Raw genomic sequence first — 17,575 nt, 5'->3', positions numbered from 1 at the left:
GCTTGATAAAATGGGACCCCACAGACCCCCAGTTAAAATAGTTAATATGACCCAACGTAAGTTGAAACAGGCCCTTCAGGGAGTAAGACTTTTATATAAAACCTAATTAACAAAGGGTGATTATCTCCACTGCTTCCATTTAACGACCCAACTTTGCCTATTCTGAAACCTGGGAAAAAGAAAGGGTTCCTCCTGGTGGATTCACGACAGTAAAGCTGTGGTTCACGCATTAAGGCCCCTGACCCAATATCCAGTTTTTTTAAGAATATTTATTTATTATTTATTTATTTGGCTGTGCTGGGTCGTAGTTGCGGCACCTGGGAACTTCATTGCAGCATGCATGCAGGATCTAGTTCCCTGACCAGGGATCGAACCTGGGCTCCCTGCATCGGAAGTGCAGAGTCTTAGCCACTGGACTATCAGGGAAGTCCCTCTGATATTATTAAAATCACTCCCTTCACCCAATCAAGACCAGTATTTATTTTGCTCTTACAGATTTGGCCGATACGCTCTGTTCAGTGCCTATATCAACAGCCTTTCTGCCAGTTTGCCTTCAACTCTAAAGGAACACACACACACCTTTTGCAGGCTACCCATGGGGAGACTTCAACAGCTTTGCCGTCACCTCTACATGAAAACACCCACTCCCCCAGTGCCTTCCCCTACTACACCCTCCAGCTGCCCAGCAGGACAGGATGACTGCCCCTTCCCCTTGGTTACACACACCACCACTCATCCTCACATAGACTTGACCCAACGGTCACCTCATGCCCCCAGCAACGGCCCCCCACAACACACCAAGATAATACTGTAGAAAAACAGACAACAGCAACAATTCATATGTGTCTCATATTGATATTTTTAACACACTCTAGGATTCCACAGAGATATTGTTAGAGACCCTGAAAATTTCAGATCTGTTTTCTTGGGTAATGCCATATAAATGGGAACCTTCGGTATGGACCAGCCTAGAAGGACTCCTAATACTTGCTACTTGTGTCCTTCCTTCCTATTCTCACAATAGAAACTTACACCCTACTCTCTGAAAACCTCCTCTATCATCTCCCCACAAGGGTTCCTTAAAATGATCTCAAAGCATCACAGGGCCAATCATATCAATCATACCTATGTATTTTCTGTAATTCTAATGCTCTGATATCTTGAAGCCTTGTTGACATTGAAGAGAGTACCCACTTCCCAGGGCTAGCCACATCCTAGAGATAATACATTGGGGGTGTGCTTTCCACATTCGGATTAACCAATCCCAAGCCCATGAGCCACAATACTAAAGAATAACAAAGTAAAGATTTCAAGACTTACTATGAGACAGTATGTCCTTCGTGAAAGAACAGACGCTTAGACCCACAGAACAGAAAGCCCAGAAACAGACCCCACACAAATACAGTCAGCTGATCTTTGACAACAGAGCAAAGGCCTTCAATGGAGAAAAGATGGCCTCTTCAGCAAAGGTTCTAGAACTACCAAACGCCCACATGCAAAAGAGCAAATGAACCTAGACACAGACCTCACACAAAAAATTAACGCAAAATGGGTCACAGACCTAACTGTGAAGTGCAAAATGATAAAACTTCTTCAAGAAAACATAGGACGCGCAGGTTCGCCCAGGCCTTCGCAGATGGGTTCACCGGCAACTGCTGGGCCGCGACAGTGAAGGCAGAGGGCGGGGAGGTGGGGAAGGTGAGCCCAGTTTCGGGGGACGGCAATGCCCTTAACCCCCCTGCGGGCCCAGCCCTCTGTGAAACGAGGGCCCTGGGGTTCCCTCTCACCCCACTGGCCCGAGGGCACCACCTCTAGGCCAAGGCCCACTCCTTGGCCTCCTGTGACCGCGTGCTGAGCCAGGGCTTGGGCCAGGCGGCGGGGGCCCAGCAGCTAGCCTTGGGAAAGGGCATCTCGGATTACGTGGCGGGAGCGATGCCCTCTGTCCCCCAGTGCCGGGACGCCAGCTCTCGGCCATCCGGGTGGAGATGGGCCTGGCCATCACGCTCTGGTGGCTGGGCGCCTGCTGGCAGTACCCCTCCCTTCGGGGACTCCCACAGCACAATCAGCAAGGTCATAACGGGGTGTTGGGTCCCTGCCACGTGCTGCCCTCGAAGGGCTGGGTCTGCAGTCCTGGCGGCTGCTTTCTGTAACCTTACACGGCTCCTACAGCTGGAAGGGTCCCATTCGGGCCCCGGGGATGCTCATAGCTGACTGTAAAGGGTCTGGCACTTATTGGTCGGGGAGGTCCTCTGAGGAATCCGGATTCAGGCCGCCTTAGGGGGTGCCATGCACCACCACTAGGTGCGCCACCACCAGGGACTTCAGGGTTGGCTCCGCGGGTCGCCCAGGCTGGAGGCATGTTGTTCCCAGGAGCATAGAGGGTGATTGCATGTGGAGTTCCGAGTACGCATTGCTCCGGGGTTGATGAATACCCTTTGCAGGTGAGATAGGAGCGTCCCAGGTGCGGGAGAGTTTAATCCAGGCTGTTCGCTAGGCCTGGGCCCAGGGGGTAAGGCAGGGCGTTTGAAACAGGGCAGGGCAGGGCCATGACCTTCCCCCCACACTCATGGCTCTTGCTGCCTGCTTCGCCCGTAACTGTAATATGAAGGTTGGGAGAAGGCTGCTGGGGTGGGTGGCTCCCCTGGACTGGAGGGGAGAGGGAACTGGAGCAGCCAGAGGCCCCAGAAGAGGAGGAAGGGAGGCAAGGCCGACTCAACACCAGCCGTGTCAGGCTTCGAAGGATGAACCCATGAGGGCATTGGACCACATAGTGACATTTCGTCCCTCCTCACCAGCGGTTCCTGGCTCCCCAAGACTCAGCCATGGAAGGTACAGAAAGGTGTGTGACAAGAAACTCATGGCTTTTAATCCTGGCAGGAAGGACAAGGATAACCAAGGATAAAGATTTGATCAAGTTTTACTATTCTCCCACTGGAGATGGGGGAGGGGGAATCAGTCATATTTAATAAACATCTCTCTCTTCAAAAAAAAAAAAGAGAAAAAGAAAACATAGGACAGACTTCCCTGGTGGCGCAGTTGTTAAGAGCCCACCTGCCACTGCAGGGGACACGGTTCGATACCTGGTCCGGGAAGATCCCACATGCCGCGGAGCAACTAAGCCCGTGCGCCACAACTACTGAGCCTGTGCTGTAGAGCCCACGCTCCGCAACAAGAAGCCACTGCAATGAGAAGCCCGCGCGCCACAATGAAGAGTAGCTCCCGCTCTCTGCAACTAAAGAAAGCCCATGCGCAGCAACAAAGACCCAACACAGCCAAAAAATTAATTAATTATTAATTCAAAAAGAAAACAGGAGAAAAATCTACATGACCTTGGGTTTGGTGATGAGTTTTTAAATACAACAGCAATAGTACAATCCATGAAAGAGAAAAATAATTATAGTTTCCACTTTAGTAAAATTTAAAATGTTTGCTCTGTGACAGACACCGTCAAAAGAATGAACAGACAAGTCAGAGGAGGAAAAAATATTTGCAAAACATGTATCTGATAAAGGACTTGTATCCAAACATACAAACTACTATAAAAAGTCAACAATAAGAAAACAAATAATCCAATTAACAAATGGGCAAAAGATCTGAACAGATACCTCACCATAGAAGATATACAGGTAGCAAATAGGTGATGAAAAGATACTCAACATCATGCTGAGGAAATTAAATAATGAGATACGACTGCACACCTATTAGAATGGCTAATGGCTAATGGCTGACCCCACCAAATAATGTCAAGGATGTGGGGCAACAGGAACTGGGCTGCGTCCATACAATGCAATACTATTCAGAGATAAAAAGAAATGAGCTAATAATTCGCAAAAAGACGTGGATGGCTCTTAAATGCATACTGGTAAGTGAAAGAAGCCAGTCTGAAAATACTGTGTGGCTCCAATTATAGAATATTCTGGAAAAGGCAAAAGTATTGCGAACACAAACAGAACAGTAGTTGCCAGGAGTGCTGAGGGTAGAGTTAGGGATTAACAGGAGGTAGTAGGCAAAGCACAGGGGAATTTTTAAGGAGGTGAAATTATTGTGTAATAGTAACTATAAGACATTAGCAATTGTCAAAACTCGTAGAACTTTATATCACAAAGAGTGAATCTTAATGCATGCAAAAAGCCATTTAGGAGGTCTGGATCCCAGGATGCAATGCAGAATATGACAGAAGAATCTAACTGTCCTAAAAATGGGTGAAACAACCTCACTGAAGGGCCTGGGGGAATAAGGTGCTGACCTAAGTAACACTGGGAATGTGTACAGACTGCAAGACTGAAGGCAAAAGAACTGTACTCTAGTTGATAACGTTGTTTCCTGTGGGGACATGTGTTAACAATTCTAGAACCGCTCTGCAGGTATCCTGGAATTGAACAATTAAGTAAATAGGTGGCAGGTGGCAAGGGCCAGGCTTCTTGCTGTTGGACTAGGATGTTAAGATAAGCAAGGGCAAGAGGCTGAAACGTTGCAGGCAGTAATGGATTAGAGTTGGAGACATCAACGTAAATTTACGTTTAGCTTCACATATACACAATGGTTACATGTTGAAAGAGTAATAGATTGCCTTGCTTTGTTTGCTCTGAGCACCTAGAAACAAGGACATCCCAGTAGCCATGATCACATGGGATCTTCATTTCTAACACCCTTCTCCAGTGAAGAACCCAGGCTCCTTGGAGAAATGGCAGATGGTACGACTAGGGCTAGAAATATACAAGATGAGCCTGGAGCATCCTGTAATGGCTGAAAGTAAGGAAGTGCTCCACACATACACACACACACACACACACACACACAGAGTGACAGGGTCATGACAGAGAGACCCAGGGGCCAACCAGAAGAGTTCCCAATGGTCAAAGCCAGGACAATTTGAGCAATAAAATAAAGTAGCACTGAATTATTAGAGAAATGCAGATCAAAACTACAGGAGGTATCACCTCACACCAGTCAGAATGGCCATCATTAAAAAGTCTACAAATGACAAATGCTGGAGAGGGTGTGGAGAAAAGGGAACCCTCCTACTCTGTTGGAGGGAATGTAAATTGGTGCAGCCTCTATGGAGAACAGTAATGAAGTTCTCTAAAAAACTAAAAATGGAGTTGTCATATGATCCTGCAATCCCACTCCTGGGCATAAATCTGGAGAAAACTCTAATTCGAAAAGACACATGCACCCCAATGTTCATACCAGCACTATTTACAATAGCCAGGACATGGAAGCAACTTAACTATCCATCGACAGAGGAATGGATAAAGATGTGGTACATATATACAGTGGAATATTACTCAGCCATAAAAAAAGAATGAAATAGGACTTCCCTGGTGGCGCAGTGGTTAAGAATCTGCCTGCCAACGCAGGGGACATGGGTTCAAGCCCTGGTTCAGGAAGATCCCACATGCCACCGAGCAACTAAGCCCGTGCGCCACAACTACTGAGCCTGCACTCTAGAGCCCACGAGCCACAACTACTAAGCCCACATGCCACAACTACTGAAGCCCCCATGCTCCGCAACAAGAGAAGCCACCACAATGAGAAGCCCACGCACAGCAATGAAGAGTAACCCCTGCTTGCCACAACTAGAGAAAGCCTGCACACAGCAATGAAGACCCAACGTAGCCAGAACTAAGTAAATTTTTTAAAAAAGAACTAAATAATGCAATTTGCAGCAACATGGATGGACCTAGAGATTATCATACTATGTGAAGTCAGACAGAGAAAGACAAATACCATATGATATCCCTTATATGTGGAATCTAAAATATGACACAAATGAACTTATTTATGACACAGAAACAGACTCACAGACATAGAAAATAAACTTATGGTTACCAAAGGGGAAAGGGGGTGAGGAGGAGTTTGGGATTAGCAGATACAAGCTACTATATATACAATAGATAAACAACAAGGTCCTACTGTTTAGTATAGGGAACTATACTCAATATCCTGTAATAAACCATTATGGAAAAGAGTCTGGAAAAAAATAAAGATAGATATATATATATAATTGAATCACTTTGCCGTACACCAGAAACTAACACAACATTGTAAATCAACTATGGAAGGAAGGAAGGGAGGAAGGACTGGGACTTCCCTGGCAGTCCAGTGGTTAAGACTTCACCTTCCAGTGCAGGAGGTGTGGGTTCGATCCCTGACTGAGGAACTAAGATCTCATATGACTCGCAGCCAAAAAACCAAAACATAAAACAGAAGCAATATTGTAACAAATTCAATAAAGACTTTAAAAAGGGTCCACATCAAAAAAAAATCTTAGGGCTTCCCTGGTGGCGCAGTGGTTGAGAGTCCGCCTGCCGATGCAGGGGACACGGGTTCGTGCCCCGGTCCGGGAGGATCCCACGTGCCGCGGAGCAGCTGGGCCCGTGAGCCATGGCCGCTGAGCCTGCGCGTCCGGAGCCTGTGCTCCGCAACGGGAGAGGCCACAGCAGTGAGAGGCTCGCGTACCACAAAAAGAAAAAAAAAAAAAACTTAAAAGAAGAAGAAAGAAAATGGCATTGGATTATAACCCAAAGCATTAAACAAATATCCATGTCCATACTGATATAAATGACTGAGTAAATAACTAAATGGAGGAGAAGAGACAAACCTCCCATGCAGAAGAACTCCGAGGAATTTAGGTTCATACCCCACCCTCAAGGACAACTCCCCACTTCTCAAGTGTGGGCTGCACCATGGCTTCCTCCCGAAGACGACACTATAGGGAATTCCCTGGCAGTTCAGTGGTTAGGACTCCGTGCTTTCACTGCCGAGGGCCAGGATTCAATCCCTGGGCAGGGAACTAAGATGGAACAAGCCTCGCTGTGCGCCGCCAAGAAAGAAAGAAAAAAAACAAAGCAAAACAAAAAAACCCCGAAGAGGACAGTACGGAAGGGGAGGGGGAAGAGTCACTTCATGGAGGAGAAACCCTGCAAACACGTCTCAGCCAGGTGATCCAGGTCAACATCAACAGTGATGAATCTCGTTGACAGTATGTGGCCTTGATATAAAGAAATGGCACCTCACCTCTGTGGTCTTCCTCCCAAACCCGTAACTCAAGTCTAATCATGAGAAAAAGTCAGAAAAATCCCAGTTGAGGAACATTATACAAAACACCTGGCAGTACTTAAAACTGCCGAGACCATCAAAAACAAGGAAAGTCTGAGAAACTGTCAAGGCCAAGAGGAGCCCGAAGAGACATGACAACTGAATGTAAAGTGGTGTCCTGGAAGGAATTTTGGAACAGAAAAAGGACATCAGGGAAAAACTGAGGAAATCTGAATAATGTATGGATTCTAGTTGGTAATAATGTATCGATATCAATACGTGCTCACTAACTGTAGCAAATCTAGCATACTAATGAGTGTGAGTACAGGAGAGCTCTCTGGACTATCTTCCCAGTAACTGTAAATCTAAAACTGTTCTAAAATTTCAGAAGTTTTGGGGCTTCCCTGGTGGCGCAGTGGTTGAGAATCCGCCTGCCGATGCAGGGGACATGGGTTCGTGCCCCGGTCCGGGAAGATCCCACGTGCCGCAGAGCGGCTGGGCCCGTGAGCCATGGCCGCTGAGCCTGCGCTTCCAGAGCCTGTGCTCCGCAGCGGGAGAGGCCACAACAGTGAGAGGCCCGCGTACCACCAAAAATCAAAAAAAATAAATAAATAAAATAAAAAAATAAATAAATAAAATAAAATAAAATTTCAGAAGTTTACTTTTAAAAATATACACAAAAGCATACAGACTGTGTTTCCATTTACGTGGAGTTCAAGAGGAGGCAAAACTAATCAAGGGTGTTAGTGGTCAGAATCGTGGTTTCCTTTGTGGGTGAAAGGGAGCCCACCCGGGGCTGGAAGTGAGTGGTCTGTATCTGGGCTGGGGTGGTGGTTACACAGGTGTAGACAAATGTGAAAATTCCTGGAGCTGTATTCCTAAAATGTGTGCATTTAACACGTTACATTTTTTTAAATTGGGGTAGAGTTGCTTTACAATGTTGTGTTTGTTTCTGCTGTGCAGCAAAGTGAATCAGTTATACATATACAGATATCCACGCTTTTTAGCTTTCCTTCCCATTTAGGTCACCACAGAGCACTGAGTAGAGTTCCCTGTGCTACACAGCAGGTTCTCATTTGTTATCTGTTTTATACGTAGTGGTGTGTATATGTCAGTCCCCATCTGCCAATTCGTCCCATGCCCCCAATACATGTTACAATTTAATTAAAAAGTGAACACAGGGACTTCGCTGGTAGCACAGTGGTTAAGAATCCACCTGCCAGGGCTTCCCTGGTGGTGCAGTGGTTGGGAGTCCGCCTGCCGATGCAGGGGACACGGGTTCGTGCCCCGGTCCGGGAAGATCCCACATGCCGCGGAGCGGCTGGGCCCGTGAGCCGTGGCCGCTGAGCCTGCGCTCCGCAACGGGAGAGGCCACAGCAGTGAGAGGCCCGCGTACCGCAAAAAAAAAAGAATCTACCTACCAATGCAGGGAACATGGGTTCAAGCCCCGGACCGGGAAGATCCCACATGCCGCGGAGAAACTAAGCCTGTGTCCCACAACTACTGAGCCTGTGCTCTAGAGCCCGCAAGCCAGTGAAGCACGTGTGCCACAACTACTGAAGCCCGCACGCCTAGAGCCCGCGCTCTGCAACAAGGGAAGCCACCGCAATGAGAAGCCCGCGCACCGCAACGAAGAGCAGCCCCCGCTCGCCGCCACTAGAAAAAGCCTGCAGGCAGCAACAAAGACCCAACGCAGCCAAAAATAAATAAATAAATAAATATTTTTTTAAATGAACACAAAAGGAAACAATAACAGCAAAAAAGCCTGACATCACCATCTACAAACACTGTTGAGAAATTTCTGAATACCTGCAATGAAGAGAAAAATGCCAAAAGCTTCCAAGAAGAGACAGAAAAGAAACAACCGGTAAAAGAACATGAGTCAGCCTGGCCACAGACTCCTCAGCAATGCTGTGCACAGGAAGCCCTGGAGCCGGCTGCCAGGTCCACCCCTCCTGCCCCTCTCCCACCTTGGCACCCCCAGCCCACCCAGTACGCCCAGACCAGGCCAGCTCTGCCCTCACAGCTAAGTCTGAGCAGCTCCTCCAGCTGCACCCCACAATGCCCCCAACCCCTCCCTGTGTCCCCAGATCTCTTACCTCGCATGCCTTCCCCATCTCTCTCCAAATCCTTCATGCCAAGCCCAAGTGCCACCTCCTCCAGAAGCTTCCCAGACCTGCGGGCCTGAACGAGAGGCTCATCTCGCTTCCACCCTCTCCCCTCAGCACTGGCCGCTATATAATACGGAAGAACCTTTGTATGCTATTACAAGTTAATCACTAAAGGGTTGTTGCCTATAAGCTTCAATTATACACAATGGCCCATCTCTGGGGACCCTGCCACCCAGGTAATGAGTGTTAAGCTAAAACACTTGTGTTTAGCTCGTAGGAAACCTCCTGACCGGGCCCATCTGTGAACGGCTGCGGGAAGGAAGAAAGTAACACATCCCCTCCAGAGGCTGGCTGAAAGCCGGACTTTACCCGGTCCCCTTTTAGTGTAAAAGCAGCCTGAATTCTAGCTCAGGGAAGATGGTTCTTTGGGACCCTGAGCCACCACCTGCTCAGCGTGCTGGCTTTCTGAGGAAAGTCGCTATTTCTTGCCCCAGCATTGCCGTCTCTCCATTTACTGGCCTGTTCTGCAGCAAGCAGTAACATCCGCCTCTGTGATCTCTGTCTTCCCAGTTCTGCCCAAGCGGCGGTACAGCCTCTGGACACAGATAGACCCAGCTGGGATGGCAGCTCGGCCTCTCACCCGCCAGGTGGCCTTGGGCAAGCTTCACGTCCCAGCCTCGGTTTCCCCACCTGTAAAGTGGGGACAGCTACTCCACTTCCCAGGGTGGTTGGATGTAAGTGGAAGCCTGTGTAGGAAGCACCCAAGACCTTGCCTGGCACCTCGTAGGCTCTCAAATGAAGGCAGTTATCAGCTGGGAGAACCAGGCTGATCTCGGGATTGATGGACACCTCCTCCGTGGGGCCCTTGGCATTCCGGGCGGGGAGCCAGGCCCTGAGCACTCTTGTTGAGATTTAATTCATGACCCTTCTTTGATTAAGTCATTTCAAACATGTGGCTTAAGGATAAAATTAAAACCAGTTGGAGAAGTCCGCCCTGACTTGGCGGTGGGGGGGAGGGTTCCAACCACAGACAAACGAACCCAGTCAGGTGTGGATGGATGTTTGGGGCATGGGATATGGTGCCAGCCCCACGGGCCAGAAGTCAGACCATGCCCCAGGTCACGGCAGCGCCTCCCCTGGGCCAACAGTAAACTGGGGGCCTCCCCCCTCCCATGTGACTGTGGAGGAAACAGAGGTTCAGCAGAGACGTGAGCTTCAGCCCAGACCTGTCCGGCTTGTGCGTGTTCCGTGCAGCTGAGGCTTCCAAATCAAAGCTCTGGAAGGTTCCTGGTCTCCAGGACCAGATCCCCAGCCCAGGCCCAGATGTGACAGTGTGACAGCCAGGCACAGGGGCAGCCCAGGGCTGGCACACTGCCGACTCAGTCCTCTCTTGCCTCCGTCCACGCCTGTCTGTGGATCCTGTCAAGGTGTCTCCGCAGGGCCCACTCCTGGACCTGGCAGCCTGCTGAGAAGCATTCTGAAGCTCAGATCTTATCCAGGGTGCGAGGCCTCTAAGTGCCTTTGAAACAGGAGGGAAGGGGACAGGGCATAACCTCTGAAAGAATGACATAGCCCTTGAGGATAGGACATAAACTGGTTAGAACCAACTAGGTCCAAGATGGCAGAAGGTTCAACTTCCAGGGGACCTTGAGCCTCATTATGCGCTCATTGTACTACATTAGCATAAGCTAAGTGACACACCCACCAGCGCCATGACAGTCCCCAGGCCGACCATAAAAGGTCAAAATATGGGCGGTGGCCCAGTTCCTGGAAACCTTGGCCCCTTCTCCAAAATAGTTGGAATACTCCCTCCCACTCATTACCCAGCTCATAGAAACTAACCACCCCATATTTCTGGGCCTCTCGCCTTCTGAGATGGCCCAAAACCTGTCTGTGGAGTGTTTCTCCCAAGGCCGGTCTTGCCTTTTGAGATGGACCACATCCTGTCTATAATGTGTATCTCTCTAAATAGATCCACTTCTTACCTATCACTTTGTCTCTCACTGAATTCTTTCTGTGATGAGACATAAAGAACCTGAGCTTCGGACTTCCCTTGTGGCGCAGTGTTTAAGAATCCTCCTGCCATGGACTTCCCTGGCGGTGCAGTGGTTAAGAATCCGCCTGCCAAATGCAGGGAACACGGGTTCGAGCCCTGGTCCAGGAGGATCCCACATGCCGTGGAGCAACTAAGCCCGTGAGCCACAACTACTGAGCCTGTGCTCTAGAGCCCACGAGCCACAACTACTGACCCACGTGCCTAGAGCCCGTTCTCCACAGCAAGAGAAGCCACCACAATGAGTAGCCCCCGCTCGCCGCAACTAGAGAAAGCCCACGCGCAGCGACGAAGACCCGACCCAGCCCAAAATAAATAAATAAAAGAACCTGAGCTTCATTAAGTCCTGAGACCAGGTGTGTGATTTTAATTAAAAGACAGTGGGTTCAAGTCCCAATCTGGGTTTCGGCTGCATTCAAATCCCATCTGAGCTGTGTGGCTTCACCTTCACTGCCGGCACCACCCAGAGGGAACACCCTCTGAGCTGGGCCTGGAGTTGGGGGTTGAAATGCCTCCTCCCCACACCCAACACACACACCCACAGACTGTAGAAGTGTCAACCAGTCAGGCCCCTGGGGGCTCTGCTGGGGCTAGGATCACCTGGGCCATAGTGGCTTTCAAGAGCACTCCCCAGAATTCACCAGAGTGGGGGTAATGGTGGAATTGCAGGCAGTGACTGGGCCCCCATGTGTTCAGGTAGACCAAGAACCCCGGGTGTGGGAGAGCCCTCTCCTTAAGGGTCTCTCCGGGGTCTAGTTTCAGCTCAACATGGTTGCATTTTCATGGGCTAATCAGTGTTCGAAGCCCACACAAATCCAAAGAGCCCCCAAGGCCTCAGACATGTCCCTTGAGAGGGTCAAGGGTTGGCCCCAGGCCAGCCATCGGCCTCTGACTTCTCCCCTCCTTGGCTTTGCCCTCACTCTCAGGGCATCTTCCTGAATCCCAAGGGGTAGGCAATACCCCATGCCCACACCCAGGGCCCCCCATCACCACCACCCAAGCAGCCCTGGCAATGTGTCGTCAGCCGTGAAGAGTTTAGACACGGGCCACCTTGCACTTAGCAGCTGGGCGCACCCACAGTGCGGAAGATGGGATGGAAATGTGAAATGCCTGTTGGTGTGGCAGCAGGAAAGCCGGAAAAGGAGGCGAGGTTTTTATGCAAAACCTGTAAAAATAAAATGTATGTAGATTCATCACCAGAGATGTGTCTGCCTAAATACACCCACACCACAGAGTATTCCGACCAACCTATTTACGTGCTACAAGTGTTCTCATGTGTCGGCGTGTCCCTGTGTGTCGGGGTGAACGCGTGTCTGTGAGTGCATCTGTGAGCCTGGCATCTTTGTGTGTGTGTGTGTGTGTGTGTGTGTGTGTGTGTGTGTGTGTATGTATCTATATGGACCAAAAAACGTTGCCTGCCATCAAGCCAGCAGCCACTGCAGCCGCCTCCTACGGTGCGCCCTGAGGGGAATTCAGGATGGAGAAAAACTGGATACTGACCCTAAGTAGTTAAGATGCACATATAAGGAATAATTTCAATGAGCCCAGACTCTTGCATCTTTTTTTCTTTTTTTTTTTTGCGCTGGGTCTTCATTGCTGCACTTTCTCTAGTTGTGGCTCGCAGGCTCTAGAGCACAGGCTCAGTAGTTGTGGCCCATGGGCTTGGTTGCTCTGCGGCATATGGGATCTTCCTAGACCAGGGCTTGAACCTGTGTCCCCTGCATTGGCAGGTGAATTCTTAACCACTGGACCACCGGGGAAGTCCCTGGGCTCTTGCATCTTTCCATACATAGAAAGGCACTAGAATCGTTAACTTGAGATGCCTGGTTTCTGTGATGAGCAGTAATCTTTTGATGTTCTACTACTTTTTTCTTCTTTTTTTCCAGCAAAAACTCCTATATACCCTGGCTCCTCCCTTACCTCTTTGGAGCAGTTCCTCAAAGCTATCTGAGAGGCACTGAGCTCTCAAGTTATAGTCCTCGGTAAGGTCACCAAATAAAACATAATTCTCAGTTTTTAGGTTTTGCATTTTTTTTTCAGCTGCCATCTAATTTAATGTTTTACAATTAACCCTCTCTGGTCCAGCATCGCTGAGTCTCGCCCTCCTCCACCCCCAAGGCCAACACGCGCCCCCTGCTGGCTGGAAGGGCCACCCGCGTCCCTAGCCCTCGCTGGGTCACCAGGCCTGTGGCCTTTGCTGTTTTGCCTCTGAGAGTCCCACCCCCCCACCCCGAACCCCGGCCCAACGAGGCAGCCCAGCCCAGCCCCTGCCTTGAACTGCCCCCCCCTCCGCCCCGTCCCCACCCCGGGGCTCCCCTGCGTGCAGCCGGTGGGAACCGGGGCACTGGTGGCCCGACGGTCCCCCATCCCACCCTCCGGCGAACAAGCGCCAGAGGTAAGAAGGCCCCAGAGGGGAGACTCGCAGGTCTAGCACAGAGCTTGGTATCGGGGAGAGGGGGCCGCAAGGAACGGAGAAATTCGCTTTTGAAATCCTTATTTTTCCGGCCCATCTGTCTCCTATCTGGGAGAGGCGGGCAACAGGCCCCTCCCTGGGCCACGCTCGGTGCGCTCTGCTCTCCGGGCGCCAGCCACGCCCATTCGGGGGCGGGCGGGGGCGGGACCGGGGAGGGGACAGCCACACAGAGGCCACAACCTTGGTGAGGGTGGGAAGGCCTAAAGCTGTGGGTTCGGGCCTCCAAGGACAGGGAAGAGAGGGTTCCTGACCAGAGGGAGAAGAGGGAAGAGGCTCCCAGCGGAGGGCACCGCTGGGCAGAGGCCTGGCATTGGGAAGGAGCCCGCGGGCTGCGGCTGGAGAGGGCGATCACAGGGGCCTCGGGAGGGGCTCCAGCGGTTGCGGGGGAGAAGGGCCAGGTGACAGGCGGCCACGAGAGAGACCATTAGAAGTCCTGTAAAACGGGGGCTCCCCTCGCAGTCCCGTGATTAAGATTTCCACTGCAGGAGGCGCCAGTTCCATACCTGGTAAGGGAAGTTTTGCATGAAGCCAAAAATAAAAGGAAGGGATCGAGTGAGGGAGGGAGGAAGGAAGAAAGAAAGAAAGAGTGAATCCTCCTTCAACATTTCTTCCTGGGCCCCTGCTCCTGGGGCCACCTCCATGGGGGCTGGATAAGGGACACCTCCACTTCTGCAAAGAGCAAAGGAGACTGTACCTGAGACCTTGAAGGAGACAAATGCAACCAGCAAGTCAGTCAGTGGCTGAACCAGGGGAAGTGGCCAAGCCTCCTGTTGGCCCTGCCAGAGAAGCTGAGTTTGCCTCCCCATCGGTGGAGTGCAGGAATGGCCTGCTCCAGGAGATGAGAGTAGAGAGCATGCCTGATAGAACCAAGACTAATCCTTGTGCTGATTTAATCACCTGTGGGCCTAGGGCCCTGGCTCATTCAACCCCACCTGCCTCCCTGGCATGGACTGCAGCTTTCAAACCCCATTCACTGATTCACTACACCCCACCCTCCATTCATCTATCTGCCACAGGGAGAGATTTGGAGAGATTTACCCAGGGGCCAACATAGGGTCACACAGAGGGTGGAAGGAAAGCCTAGAGCTCAGGTCCTACGCCTGCTCCAAAGGGAGCCTCCAGGGTTCACCAACACCACCCCAAGGAGGGTCTTGGACCAGCTTCAACAAGCCTTTCTCCTGGGGAATTCCCTGGCGGTCCAGTGATTAGGACTCTGTGCTTCCACTGCAGGGGGCCTGGGTTCGATCCCTGGTCAGGGAACTGAGGTCCCACAAGTCTCGGTGCAGGGAAAAAAAAAAAAAAAGGAAATAAAAAACAAAATGAAAAAACAAGCCTCTCTCCTGAACACTTCTCTCAGCCAGCAGCCCATTGCTGGCCCCAGATCACTCTCCCACTGCTAAGCCTTTGTTCCAGTGGTTCCCTCTGCCTGGAATACCCTCACTTAGGCCTGGCCAAAGTCCCTGAGCCTTCAAAGGCCAACCACTTGGGGAAGCTTCCCCAGACCCCTCCCTGGAGCATGGCTCTCCTTGGCCTGGACAGGTTGGCTTATCTCTGGATCTTCAAAGCCTGCTCAGGGTACACAGTAGTTGCCTAATAGGTGCTGGCTGAGTGCTCATCCACTCGCTGAATAAAGACTCAGCCTGCACTTGGAGCTTCAGTTTCCCATCTGTGGAAGGGAAGCGAGGAAGAGCAGACATGGCCTGTCCCTCAGGGAGTGACTTCAGGACCAAGGAGAACCCACCCCCTAGGAGCCCCTGGACTAAGGCACCAATCCGGAGATTTCAACCTGGGGGCTCTGGAGCAGGATGAGGGAATGTTTTCTCCCCTCCAGACCAAGGCCAAGGCTTGCATCTCTTACCTCCTGGGTATCTACACACAGAGGAGGAGAGCAGAGTCCTAGACACCAAGGCTGGACAAGGAGCAGGCACTTGACCTGGGTAGACCAGGGCGGGGTAGAGGGGTAGGGCCCAGTGACCCCAAGGGATGACAGAAGCCACCAGCTTGAGGTAACCTCAGGACGCTGCCAGGGCATTTATAAACAGCTAAGCCAAACCACAGATACCAACGACCAGTAAAGTGAACTCCCTGGCGTTCTCTGCTGCCCTGATTTCCACCTTCAGAACAGTTTTCAACAATGGAGTCGACTCAGGTCACGTTCTCGTACAAAAAAAAAAAAAAAAAAGCTGAAAGGGTCAAGTTCCCTCAACCAAGACTCACTATTAACTAATCACTTGCCATGTGCCAGGCCCCAGGGGGAGGGGGATACAATTATTATTATTGTTGTTATTAGTATAATAACATACAGATGGATAACATAATAATGTTGAGTGAAAGAAGCCAGACCCAAGAGAGAACATACTGTATGATTCCATTGATATAAAGTACAAAAATCAGGCAAAATTAATCTATGGTGGCTAAAGTTGAGGTAGTAGTAGTTGCCCTTGGTGGGGAATTTCGGGGGCTGAAATGCGGTTTGTTTTCGTTTGTTTGTTTTTCTGTCTGCACTGGGTCTTCCTTGTGGCGCATAGGCTTCTCTAGTTGCTGAGTGGGTGGGCTCAGCAGTTGCCCCACGGCATGTGGGATCTTAGTTCCCCCACCAGGGATCGACCCCGCGTCCCCTGCATTGGAAGGCAGATTCTTAACCACTGTGCCACCAGGGAAGTCCCTGAAATGTGCTTTAACTTGATCTGCATGGAGTCACAGTGTAGACAAATGGAAGAATTCATCTGGCTGCTCACATAAGATTTTACACTTCAATGTAAATAAACCAGTAAAGCTAATATAATAATAATATACCAAAATACTAATGACTGTAGTCCCCCCATTTTTGAGCCCCGCTGGCAGGAAGGGCTGTCTCCACCGCCGTGTCCTCACTTGCACACACAGGGCAGCCACTTGGCCGCAACTCTCCCTATTCAACCTCACAACTTTTACAACCATGGAAAGTGCAGTTTGCTGGAAGTGGGTCTTGTCTGACTCCAGTGCCTTTCCCAGGAAGTTCTGTGGCCACTGCAGCTCTGGGAATGAAGGCAGAGACGTGAGTCCGAGAATGGAGCCAGGGCTTCCAGCGGCCCGGTGGCCAGCTACCCCTCGTCAGGCTGTGGGGGGCCAGAAGAGGGAGGGTCTAATGCTTCCAGCAGGAGGTGATGTTCAGGCTTAGGGTTTAGACCGGTGGGTGAGGTTTAGACCAGCAAAAACTGGAGGGAGGACGGCAGCCCAGGTGGAAGAAACAGCAGAAGCAAAGGCCTGGAGGGAGGCAAGTACAAGGTGTGGGCGGGATAGGGTGCCCTGGTCAGGCTGGCACACAGGAGCTAGAGGAGGCTCAGCAGAGCAGGTGTGACTGGCACAGCCACGGGTTGGCACCAGGCAATGCTGGGTTCTGCTGAGAACTCTGGGGTCCTGAGAAACTTCCAGAAGGCTTTAATAAGATGTTATCAAACAGGAGTTGTTTGGGGGACTTCCCTGGCGGTCCAGTGGTTAAGACTCTGCAATCCCAATGCAGGGGCACGAGTTTGATCCCTGGTCAGGGAACAAGGATCCCACATGCCGTACAACGTGGCCAAAAACAAAAATAAAAACAAAAAAAACAGGAGTTGTATTTGAGCTAGTGTGAGCCACGCCCAGATTCACAAAAGAGGTTGGAGAAAGAGGAGCATCAAGGCAGGGTGGATGTGACATCACTGCCCCCCCCAACCCCCCCAACTTCCACCCCCCACCCCCCCTCCCGACACGGAGCTTTGTGTGCCTGGAAGCCAAGGTGACACAACCAGAGCCTCTCCACCCAGGTGGCTCCTGCTGAGACACTCACAGCTGTGATCACTGGCAAGGACACTGGACACCTCCCCCAAATGGCCCTAAGGAGGAACTCTGTTGGCAGCCCAGTCAGGGACATAGGGT

At 50.8% G+C, this 17,575-nt stretch overlaps 1 non-coding gene across 1 annotated transcript; it reads right to left on the bottom strand.

Annotated features, from left to right (window-relative positions):
• Positions 1–353: 353 nt before the first annotated feature.
• On the bottom strand, positions 354–426 carry TRNAG-UCC (transfer RNA glycine (anticodon UCC)). The gene has a single exon. It is a non-coding gene; the product is annotated as a tRNA-Gly (tRNA).
• Positions 427–17,575: the final 17,149 nt, after the last annotated feature.

This window comes from Kogia breviceps, chromosome 3, assembly GCF_026419965.1.
Source record: "Kogia breviceps isolate mKogBre1 chromosome 3, mKogBre1 haplotype 1, whole genome shotgun sequence".
In the NCBI taxonomy this organism is placed as follows: domain Eukaryota; kingdom Metazoa; phylum Chordata; class Mammalia; order Artiodactyla; family Physeteridae; genus Kogia; species Kogia breviceps.
This window is presented reverse-complemented; position numbering and strand designations above follow the sequence as displayed.